General features: G+C 41.3%; 1 protein-coding gene across 1 annotated transcript in view; it reads right to left on the reverse strand.

Moving 5' to 3' along the window:
- Positions 1 to 12167, reverse strand: part of ccbe1 (collagen and calcium binding EGF domains 1) — a 385149-nt gene that overhangs the window by 265291 nt on the left and 107691 nt on the right. The window lies entirely within an intron of this gene.

A 12167-nucleotide genomic window follows, 5' to 3' on the forward strand; every position in this document is an offset into this window, starting at 1 on the left:
CAAATGACTCCAGATACTGGAATTTGGAGCAAAACTAAACTGTTGAAGGAATTCAAGGGGTCAATGGAGGCAGAGGGATGGCTAAATCTTTCAGATTAAGTCTCTGCTTAGGACATGAAGCTTAATGAGTATACAATAAATGTAGCAAGTGTCATACCTCTGTACGTCAGAATGAAATGAGGGCCTTTTAAATAAACTCTTAAAACTGAAGGAAATGTCAAAGAACTATTCGTACACAGATGCGAGCAAGATGGGGAATAATCAGACCATACAATGGGACATGCTTGGTGGAATTTAATTGTTTTCTTCTCTGAACGCTAATAGTTTGAATGTAGCAACCATGATCTCTTCTCATTGCTACCATCAGGGAGGAAGGTACACACATTCCTTGAAAGCACACATTCGTTGTTTTAGAAGCAGCTTCCTCCCTTCCACCAGCAGATTCCTGAACGGACATAGAACACTACTTCACACCTCAATCCATGGCCTCCTCTTGTTCCATGATCAGGCCACCCTTAGGCTGGAAGAGCAACGCCTTTTATTCTGCCTGGGTGTGGTGAACTAGATATACCTGTCTGACTGCTCCTGTGGCTCCTCCCACAGACCCTGCTGACTGCTCCTGTTGGCTCCTCCCACAGACCCCTGTATAAAGGCGACTGTGGGCTGCTGCTCTCCCTCTTTTCCCCAGGATGTAGTGTTGTTTATTCTTCCAGTCAATAAAAGCCGATATCACGCTTCTGACCTCTCAGCGTGAGTTATTGATGGTGCATCACTGGGTAACCTCCAACCTGATGGCAACAATATTGATTTTACATTGTCTCGTTTTTACTGTGTACTGTACCAGCAGTTATGGTTGAAATGAGAATAAAAAGCGACTTGACTTGATAAAAAATAATTCTTCCCTTTCCCTCCACTCTTCTTCTATTTCCCACTCTGGCCTCTTACTTCTTCTCACCTGCCTATCTCCTTCCCTTTCTCCTCTCCTATCAGATTGCTTCATCTCTAGCTATCTCCTTCTAGCTATTCTCCTTCCCCCACCTTTTTAATCTAACTTCTTCCCCCTTCCATTCCAGTCCTGAAGAAGAGTCTCAGCCCAGTATGTCGACTGTTTGTGCTGCCTGACCTGCTGAGTTCCTCCAGCATTTTGTATTTGTTACTCACTAGTTTTTGCTCTCTTTTTGAATTTCTCATTTAATTTTTTAAAAAAATATTGATATTTGTAATAATTTATAGTATATTTATGTATAGCACTGTACTGCTGCCACAAAGCAACAATTCTCATGACACATGACATTGATTCTGATTCCACCAAAACTTGATTCATCCCCAAAGACCTTTAAAGATCACAATATTATAGCACAGCACAGAACAAGGCTATTCAGCCTTGTTAATCCATGCCAACCAGTGTGAATGGTGTCAACCCCATCTCTCAGCACATGTTCCATAGCCCTTTAAGTTTCAGTGGCACAATTGAGTCACTGGGAGCAGACAGAGTTCTGGAGACCAAGTGTCTCTCCTCAAAGTTACAGTTACGGTGGTCTCCAAAAGCCAATTCTTTCACAACCTAATTGATCCGGGAATTTTCTACGAACTGCAATTTATCATATGCTTAAATTCAAGGGAAAAGGGTCTTTCCTCAAACATTCATAGTTTTTCTTTCATCTTTAAGATTAAGTCATTTCTAACCCTGAAATTATCTTCAAATAGTTAGCATCTTTCAGATTTGGCATCCCTTTTCACCTTCTTGAGCTTCAACTTCCAAGCTGTGAACATCACCATTAACCTGTCCTGGTGTCACAGCCAAGAAAGATCACCAACGTTGTCAAGGAGCTAAAGAAACTGAGCATGTTCTCATCTACTCTTACTCACTTTTACACAGAAAACATTCTGAGAAAGAAACAATTAAATTAGACAGCTTGGAATGGCAACTGCTCTGCCTGGTTCGGAAATTGCATCACCTCGGATCGCAAGACCCTACAGCGGATAGTGAGGTCAGCTGAGAATATCATCAGAGTCTCTCTTTCCACCATTATAGACATTTACACTACACGCTGCATCTGCAAAGCAAACAGCATTATGAAGGACCCCACACACCCCTCATACAAACTCTTCTCCCTCCTGCCGACTGGGAAAAGGCACCGAAGCATTCGGGCTCTCACGCCCAGACTATGTAACAGTTTCTTCCCCCAAGCTATCAGACTCCTCAATACCCAGAGCCTGGACTGACACCAATTTACTGCTCTCTACTGTGACTATTGTCTTGTTTATTATTTATTGTAATGCCTGCACTGTTTTGTGCACTTTATGCAGTCCTGGGTAGGTCTGTAGTCTAGTGCAGTCTTTTTTTTTGTGTTGTTTTTATGTAGTTCAGTGTAGTTTTTGTACTGTTTCATGTAACATCATGGACCTGAAAAATGTTGTCTCGTTTTTGCTGTGTACTGTACCAGCAGTTATGGTCGAAATGACAATAAAAAGTGACTTGACTTGACGTGACTGTGGCTGCCAGAAGCTCCAGAGAGACCGCTCAGCACATGGCAGGAGCCAGGTTTCCCTCTCCGGACTTTGTCCATGCTTCTCACTGCTTCAGTAAACCAACCAGCATAATCAAAGACCCCACCAGCTCTGGACACGCTCTCGTCTCTCCTCTCCCATTGGGCAGAAAGTACAAAAGCCTGAAAGCACGTTACATCAGGATCAAGGACAGCTTCTATCCCACTGTTATCAGAGTCTTGAACTGACACTTTGTGCAATAAGATGCACTCTTGTCCTCACAATTTATCTTATGATCTTCACTTTATGGTTTAACTGCACCTGCACTTTCTCTGTAGATGTTATACTTCACTCCGCATTCTGTTATTGCTTTACCTTGCTTTACCTCAATGCACTGCATAACGATTTGATCAGTATACACAGTAAAAGACAAGCTTTTCGCTATATCTTGGCACATGTGAATCTAATAAACCAATCATCAATTAAATACCAATAACACCATCAACGTGGCAGCTGACAGGCAACATGTGGCTAAATCGTCGTCACCTAGTGGTGAAAAGGAAATCTATTGTTAATTCTTTTAAATTTATTGCTAAATACAGAGCAATTTATGATGCTCTTTTTATAATTGTGTATTTCATTTCAATCTCCATCATCTCCCTGGTGCTGCAAATTCTATTAATTTTTACATATGGTTTAAAATGAGTCAGAGCAGTAACTACACATACAAAATGCTGGAGGAGCTCAGCAGGCTAGGCATCATTTATGGGAAAGAGTAAACAGTCAACGTTTCGAGCCGAGACCCTTTTTCAGATCTGAGGGAGAAGGAGGGAGATGCTGGAATTAAAAGGTGGGGGTTTTCAGAACCAATCAAACTCCACATCCAACACATTGTCCTTTGTAACACTCATAAAATGCTGGAGGAACTCAGCAGGCCAGGCAGGATCTATGGAAAAGGGTAAACAGTCGACGTTTCAGGCCGAGAACTTACTCCAGTCCTGAAGAAGGGTCTCAACCTGAAACATCAACTGTTTATTCGTTTCTATAGATGCTGCCTGGCCTTCTGAGTTCCTCCAGCATTTTGTGTATGTTGCTTTGGATTTCCAGCACCTGCAGATTTTCTCGTCTTTGGGACATCATCCTCCTCAACTTCTGCCATCTCCAAAGGGACCCTAGCACTAAATATATCTTTACCTCCTTCCCCCTCCACACTCGCTGGGATCACTCCCTCCATGATTCTCTTGTCCATTTGTACCTCCCCATTAATCTCCCTCCAGCCACTTATCCCTACAAGCGGCCTAGGAGCTCCACCTGCCCCTACACCTCCTCTCTCACCACCATTCAGACCCCAAACAGTCCTTCCAGGAGAGGCAACACTTCAGCTGCGAATCTGCTGTGGTCCTCGATGCCCCCAATGCGTCGGTGAAGCCTGTTGTAAACCAGAAGATCACATCGTGGAGCATCTCTGCACAGGACTTCCCTGTGGCCAAACATTTTAATTCCGATTCCCATTCTGACGTATCGAGATGTACCAATCTCAGGGTGGAGGAGTAACACGTTATATTCCATCTTTGTACCCTCCAACCTGATGGTGAGAATATTGATTTCTCCTTCTGGTGAACAAAATTACCCCCCTTCCTCTATTCCCCACTCTGACCTTTTATTTTTTCTCACCTACCTATTATTTCCCCAGATTCCACCCTATATCCTATTTATCCTATTATCCTATTTTTTCCCTTTATCCTATTGTCCACTCTTTCTTCTCCAGCCCTTGATCGTTCTCAACCACCTGAGTTCAAAATGTTGTCACCCTCTACCTTGTTGGCATGTTATAAGTAACTTTCACGATCGTACACAATCACATTTCCTTTTCCGGTTTCTGATGCGGATGGTATGACAACATGGAGTTCACGATAATTTGTCTGCAGATTTTAGAACTGGATTGTTTATACTGTTTTTATTGAAGAATTTATTCGGTGTGCATATGTTATTGTCACTGGGCAAAAAGTTGCACAGCACAAGATTTTTGCGCACATTGGACATTATAAATTAGAGGGAACATTGCACGAGCCTGAAGACCCACAATCAATGTTTTATGAACAGCTTCTTTCCCTCTGCTATCAGATTTCTGAAGGGACATTGAACCCATGAACACAACCTCACTATTCCTCATTTGTTCAATTTATTTATTTTATAGATTTCTGATTGTAACTTGGAGTAAATGTTTATGTTTTATTTGGAGATACTGCACACCATCATGATCTGCAAGAAGACAAGTTTAAAAGGTGTCCTTGGCAACAAACCAGATTTCATAAAGTTAAGGAGTACCACAGCATAGTAACAAGCTCTTCAGTCCATCTACTCTATTATTCTGCCTAGTCCCATGGATCTGTATCTGAACCAGAGCCCACATCCACTACATTTACTGTTCCATCAACCTGTATCTGGACCAGAGCCCACATCCACTACATTTACTGTCCCATCAACCTGTATCTGGACCAGAGCCCACATCCACTACATTTACTGTTCCATCAACCTGTATCTGGACCAGAGCCCACATCCACTACATTTACTGTCCCATCAACCTGTATCTGGACCAGAGCCCACATCCACTACATTTACTGTTCCATCAACCTGTATCTGGACCAGAGCCCACATCCACTACATTTACTGTCCCATCAACCTGTATCTGGACCAGAGCCCACATCCACTACATTTACTGTCCCATCAACCTGTATCTGGACCAGAGCTCACATCCAACGCAACTGCTGGCAGATGCCAGCCCAGTGAGCCCACATCGCCCAATTAACCCACTAACCCATATATCTTTGGACTGTAGGAGGAAACCAGAGTGTACGCAGTTAGGAGAACATGCCTAACTCCCTAGACAGCGGCGGAACCAGGCTACCAGTGCTACAATAGCATTACACTAACAGCTTCACTACCGTGCCATCCCTACAGTATTGCACTGGACTGCTGCAGCAAAGTGACAAATTTCACAACATATATTTTGATAATAAACCTGATTCTGATTTCACTTGATACACCTCAGTTAAACCTCTCCTTTGCTTCAGAGAAAACAGCACCACCCTTACTAGTCTATTCTCATCATCATTATTCTCTGTCCCTTGCAATACGTTCGCAAACCTCCATTCCATCTTCTATACAGCTAGCACATCTTCCCATTGTTTACAGAGCAGATATTTAGCAAGTACTTGGATATAACCTAATTAGTATTTTGCTCATCAGTCTTTGTGCATAGTTTCTCATTGATTCTATTTATTTATTTGTTCTACTGTGAATATCCACAAGCAAATGATTCTCAGAGGAGCATATGGTGACATATACCTACTTCGATAATAAATTTACTTTGAACTAGTGTGTTATGCCTTGGATATTGAGAGTAAGTATCCTGCTTTCTGCACCTAAACACATTATCTACTTGTCCCATTGAGGTCGGGAGAGACTGGATCTAAAGGTCAAGGGTTAAGGGTGAAAGGTGAAATGTTTAAGGGGAACCTGAGGAGGAATGTCTTCAGTCAGAAGGTGTTGAGAATGTGGAATGAGCTGCCAACGAATGTGTAGGATGTGGGCTCCGTTCCAGCTATAGGCCGATGGGACTAGGCAGAATATTAGTTTGTCACAGAGTAGATGGGCTGAAGAGCTTGTTTCTATGCTGTGGTGCTCCATGACTCTATCAAATCCAGCTGGTTGCTAAGGACACCTTTTAAACCTGTCTTCTTGCAGATCATGAGATGAACTCACAACTTTTATGTTCAATATTTCTGAGAGATGGGTTACTTTAGTGTTAATGATCTGTTCTAATAGTGCAGAAACGACAAATGGGTCATTCCCCGACACCCCACCCCCCCGTATGCATTGTGTCTTAGCAAAATAAATAGCTTGTGCATAAAATGTCAAGGTCAGAGATCATTCAAGTATGGTATAAAACACAATTACTGCATCTAACAACCATAAAATATTTGCTAGAAAGGACCCTCTTTAACTAGAAACATGTGGAAAAGATCAGATATAAATAGTGCTAGAAAAGTACATTATCGCCCATTAATAGTTGGTTTGTCAATGAATTGACCTGTCACCTCACAAAACCAAAACTATCTATTATTTCCTTTCAGATATTTTATAAAGATTTAGTTCAGTTCCTCTTCACTTCATCTCCTTAAACTATTACTAACTTTATTATTCAGATTGCCTAACTGGTGGCTTAAATACTTCCACATGTGTTCGGATGTTGGACTTATTTTAGTTGTCAGGGCACTGAATTGCTGTGATTTGTAATATTTTTGTGGAGGTTGTTCTGATCCCCCACTATAATTTTGACGGATGATTGGTGGAATCAGATACAAATGGTTTAAATGGCCATTACATTCTTCCCCACCAACCCCTTTCGATAACTGTTGGCTAAAATTACCTTGTGAAGGCAGGCAAGCACCTGCATACGTCAGAAACAAATGCAAAAATTCACGTTTTGTCGATAGAATCAGAAGTAGACTACAAGGTAAAAACTGTTATTGAGAAAAAAGTCATATTTTATGAGTGGCTTGAAATTACAATGTGGAAAATTTGCCTAGCAGTTAGTCAAATTCAACACTGTTAATTTATTTAGTTAGTTATTTATTGAGATACAACATGGAATAGGCTCCCCTGCGCTGCCCAGCAGCACCCCAGTTTAATCCTAGCCTAATCGTGGCACAGTTTACAATTTGCCAATTAACCAACTAACCGGTACTCCTTCGGACTATGTGGGACAAAACTGGAGCACCCAGTGGAACCCCATGCCGTGACGGGGAGAAGGTACAAGCTTTCACGGGCAGTGGTGTGAACTGAATCCATTGGTCACCCGCACTGTAAAGCATTGTGCTAATCGCTACACTACCATGCTGCTCCAAAAAATAAAACAAGAAATAACTTCTGTGCATCTCATCACTGCTTGTTGTGCTGTGACACTAATAATTTTCCCAGACATAAGTAGGCAGCTTAAGAGTGCTTGTTTGATTATTATTTTATTTGGAAGTTCCGTGTCATACGTAGATTCATGATTTTATCCTTTTGAGGCTAAAAACACCGTACTGTCCTAGGGATGCCCACTCAAAAATCAGACAACTGTGACAACAACTTCAGATATAATCAATATTCAAATCATTTTCAATTAATAGACAGCACCACCTATTACTTGCATGTGAATAAAGAAATGCAGGTAATATGGGAGTACAATGAGTCTCGGCATTTCGAGAAACAGAATCTGAAGCAGGTTTATTATCACTGACATACACCATGAAAACGAGTTGTATGGTTGAGGAAATGCAGTGCAATACATAAAATATACTATAAGATACAACAAGAAACTTACTTAATACATTTATATGTTTAATCTATGACTCTATGATATCACATCTTACTGATTTGAATACATTCAGATGAATTACAGCTAGACTGAAGCCCAGAAAATGAAAGTATAATCATTCTGTTGCTATTCTGTGAAACATTAAAACATCAGGAACTCAAACAAATACAAACTATTGCAACTTTGGAATCATTCTGCACTTAAATGACGTTAAGCTAATGTGGGCATCTCAAACACAGATAACCAAACCTTTGTACATCCAGTCAGAGCTGTCAGTGAGAGCCAAGTATGGTTTTAAAGTTGTTTTATATCTTGGGCAGCATGGTAGCATAGTGGCTAGCACAACACTTTGCCGTGCCAGCTGAAAGATCAGGGTTCAAATCCTGCCGCTGTCTGTAAGGAGCTTCTATGTTCTCCTTATAACTGCATGGGTTTCCTCTAGGTGCTCTGGTTTCCTCCCACATTCCAAAGACATACGAGTTGGGCTTAGTGATTTGTGAGCATGCTATGTTGGCACCAGAAGCATGGTAACATTGTGGGCTGCTCCCACGATGCAAGTAACAGGTTTCGCTATATGTTTTGATGTGCTTGTAACAAATAAATCTAATCTTATATTTAAAATGATGCTAAACTGATGTGGGCATTTCAAGTATGGGTAATCACACTATAGTACATCTATTCAGGGCTTAATGTGAAACTGTCAGTGAAATTACAGACAGATACAGTAGAGCAAAGAACTGGCTTTATTTTTAATTTATATATTGAGAAACAGCACAGAATATGTCATAGAAACATAGAAAACCTACAGCACAGTACAGGCCCTTTGGCCCACAAAATTGTGCCGAACATGTCCTTACCTTGAAGTTACCTAGGCTTACCCATAGCCCTCTATTTTTCTAAGCTCCACGTACTTATCCAAAAGTCTCTTAAAAAGTCTTTTAATGTCCTTCTGCCCCTTTGAGCTGTACCACCCAGCAAATCCTGGTTTTGTCAAATGAAGAGCATTTGATGGCTCTGGGCCTGTACTCACTAGAATTCAGAAGAATGAGGGGTGACCTCATTGAAACCTATTGAACGGTGAAAGGCCTCAATAGAGTGGATGTGGAGAGGATATTTCCTATGGTGGGAGAGCCCAACACAGCCGCAGAATAGAGGGGCATCCTTTTAGAATGGAGATGAGGAGTAATTTCTTTAGCCAGAGAGCGGTGAATATGTGGAATTCTTTGCCACAGGCAGCTGTGGAGGTCAAGTCTCTTTGTATATTAAAATAGAGGTTGATGGATTCTTGATTGGTCAGGGCATGAAGGAATATGGGGAGAAGGCAGGAGATTGGGGTTGAGAGGAAATTTGGATTAGCCACGATGAAATGCCGGAGCAGACTCGATGGGCCAAATGGCCTAATTCTGCTCCCATATCATATGCTCTTATGGTCTTAATCCTAGCCTAATCACGGAACAATATACAATGCACCAACCGTTATGTCTTTAGACCGTGGGACAAAACTGGAGCACTCAAAAGAAACACACACGGTCACGGGGAGAATGTACAGACTCCTCACAGACAGTGGCGGGAAATGAACCCAGGTCACTGGCACTATAAAGCTGCTACTTGAAGAAAGCTTGGAACTAGAAGAAGTTGTATCAGGATGAAGGAAATTAGTTCATGATAAGGTGTTTGTCATTTAGAACTATCAAGGAGGGAAATTTACATTATGCTCTCTTTTCACTACTACCATCAAGTGGGAGGTACAGGAGCCTTAGGTCCCGCTCTACCAACTTCAGGAACAGTTATTATGCTACAACCATCAGGCTTCTGAACCAGCATGGACAACTTTGCTGACCACAAATCTGAACTGATTGCACAACCTGCAGACTCACTTTTAAGGATTCTACAATTCATGTTCTCAGTATTGTTTAATTTTCATTTGCGCTATTTGTCTTCCTTTGCACATTGGTTGTTTGGCAATCTTTATTTATAAGCTCATAAATTTTTTTGCATTTCTTTATTTTCCTCTAAACACCTGCAAGAAAAGGTAGTGTCTCATAACATGTACGTATTTTGATAAATAGTTTACTTTAACTTTGACTTTGGAAATATGTTAAAACTAGGGGTTGCAAATCTTTGGTATTCTCTTCCTCAGTAAGTTGCAGATGTTTCATAAGGGGATCTGGGGATTTTGTTATCAAGCAGGAGCATGGATCAGATTTAATCTTACTGATTTGAACGTAGCCAGAGCAAGCTGTGGAATTCATTGCCACAGATGGAAGCTAAGTCATTGGGTATACTTAAATAGTTCCTTGATTCGTAAAGGTGTTGAAGGTTACAGAGAGAAGGTAGGAGAATGGAATGGAGATGGATAATAAATCAGCAAGTGGAGCAAACTCAATGGGTTGAAAGGCTTAATTTTACTCCTGTATTTTATGGCCTCATAGTTTTAAGTTGTTTCTTTTGTTATTGATCTACCAAATGGTTCACGGGAAAATTATTCAATTTATTCTCTAAAGAAAGTTGGTGAACAAGTTAGATTTATCCAATAGATTCAATTTTGTATTTATTGGATGAAGTTCAAATTTAGAAAATGCCATGCAAAATTTTTGTGCTAATATCAGATTCATGTTCCAGTCCTCTGGTTTACTAATGCCAGAACAAGTACCCTATTTTACTGCTGGTGTGGGTGATAAATTGTGAGGAAGGATTTATTAAAATTGCCAGTTGGAAAATTAGAGTCTAGTCAATTAGTGAGTCAGGACTTGTTGCAATTTTTTCTCCAATTTGCATTGCAGGTGGTTTGAGAAGTCAGCCACAAGCTTTGAAACCAGTTGCAGAAAGGCTGGTGAAACACTGGATTTGATATTATGATCTGCGGTCTTACACCATCATTTTTTAATTACTCATTACTCATAGAACATAGGATATTACAGCACAGTACATGACCTGTAGCCTCTGATGTTCTGCCAAGCTTTTAACCTACTGTAAAATCAATCTAACCCCTCCCTCCCCCATAGAACTAAAAGGACTTAGCAGATAAATGGGTGGCTGTAGAACTGGAGCAGGAGATTCAGATTTCAGGATAATTGGGACGTTTTTTGGGGCAGATGTGACCTGTACAAAAGGGACCGGTTGCACTTGAATATGAGGGGAACCAATATTCTAGTAGGCAGGTTTGCTAGAGCTGTTTATTTTGCGTGCCATACTCTGCCAGAGACTCGGCGACCACTTTTTTTTTCCAAGTGGTTGTCTTGGAGGGAAGATTCTGTGAGTGGCCCCCACGTCCTTCTCACAGTGCAGTGTTTTTTTTTACAAGGCGGAGTTGCGAGCTCAACACTCAACCTGGCACGATGGAAAGCGTGTCCAGGAGCGGGCCGACTGAATTCGAACTCGCGAACCTTCGCTCCGGAGTCCGGCGCTGAAGTCACTGCGTCACCAACCGGCATAGCTAGAGCTGTTAGGATTGGTTTAATCTTATATTTCAGGATGATGGGAACTGGTATGATAGAGCTGAGGATGAGCCAGCAGGTTTACAAGTAGATGATGTAATCTGAATGTAAGGAAGGACAAGCCAATAATTAGGTAGAACTGCAGAAAGAGCAAAGAGTTACCACAGAGGCAAAATTCATAAGGGTGAAGAATACAGGACTGAAGGTGCTGTATTTAAATGCACATTGCATTCAGAATAAGGTGGTCGATTTTGTGACGGAATTAGAGATTGGTCAGTATGACGTTGTAGGCATCACTGAGTCGTGGCTGAAAGAAGGTCATAGTTGTGAGTTTAACATGAAAGGACAGGCCGGAAGGCATAGGCAGTGTGGCTCTATTGGTAAGAGATAAAATTACATCTTCAGAAAGAGGTGACAGAGGGTCAGAGAATGTCAAATCTTTGTGGGTGGAGTTAAGAAACCGCAAGGGTGAAAAAGCCATTATGGGAATCACATATAGGCCTCCAAATAGTAGCCAAGATGTGGGGTTGAGATTGCTGGGGCTGGAAAGGGTATGCAATAAGGGTAATGATACAATTGTAATGGGGGACTTCAACATGCAAGGGAATTAGCAAAATCAGGTTGGTGTCGGATCACAAGAGAGGGAATTTGTTGAATGCCTACAAGATGGTTTTTTAGAGTAGTTTGTGCTCGGGCTTACTTGGGGAAGAGCTATTTTCGATTGGATGTTGTGTAATAACCCAGATCATATTAGGGAGCTTAATCTAAAGGAACCCTTAGAATGCAATGATTCACACTGCAACTTGAGAGGGAGAAGCATAAATCACATGTATCAGTATCACAATGGAATAAAAAGAAGTACAGAGGCATGAGAG

This window comes from Hemitrygon akajei, chromosome 13 (genome assembly GCF_048418815.1).
Source record: "Hemitrygon akajei chromosome 13, sHemAka1.3, whole genome shotgun sequence".
NCBI classification, from domain to species: Eukaryota; Metazoa; Chordata; class Chondrichthyes; order Myliobatiformes; family Dasyatidae; genus Hemitrygon; species Hemitrygon akajei.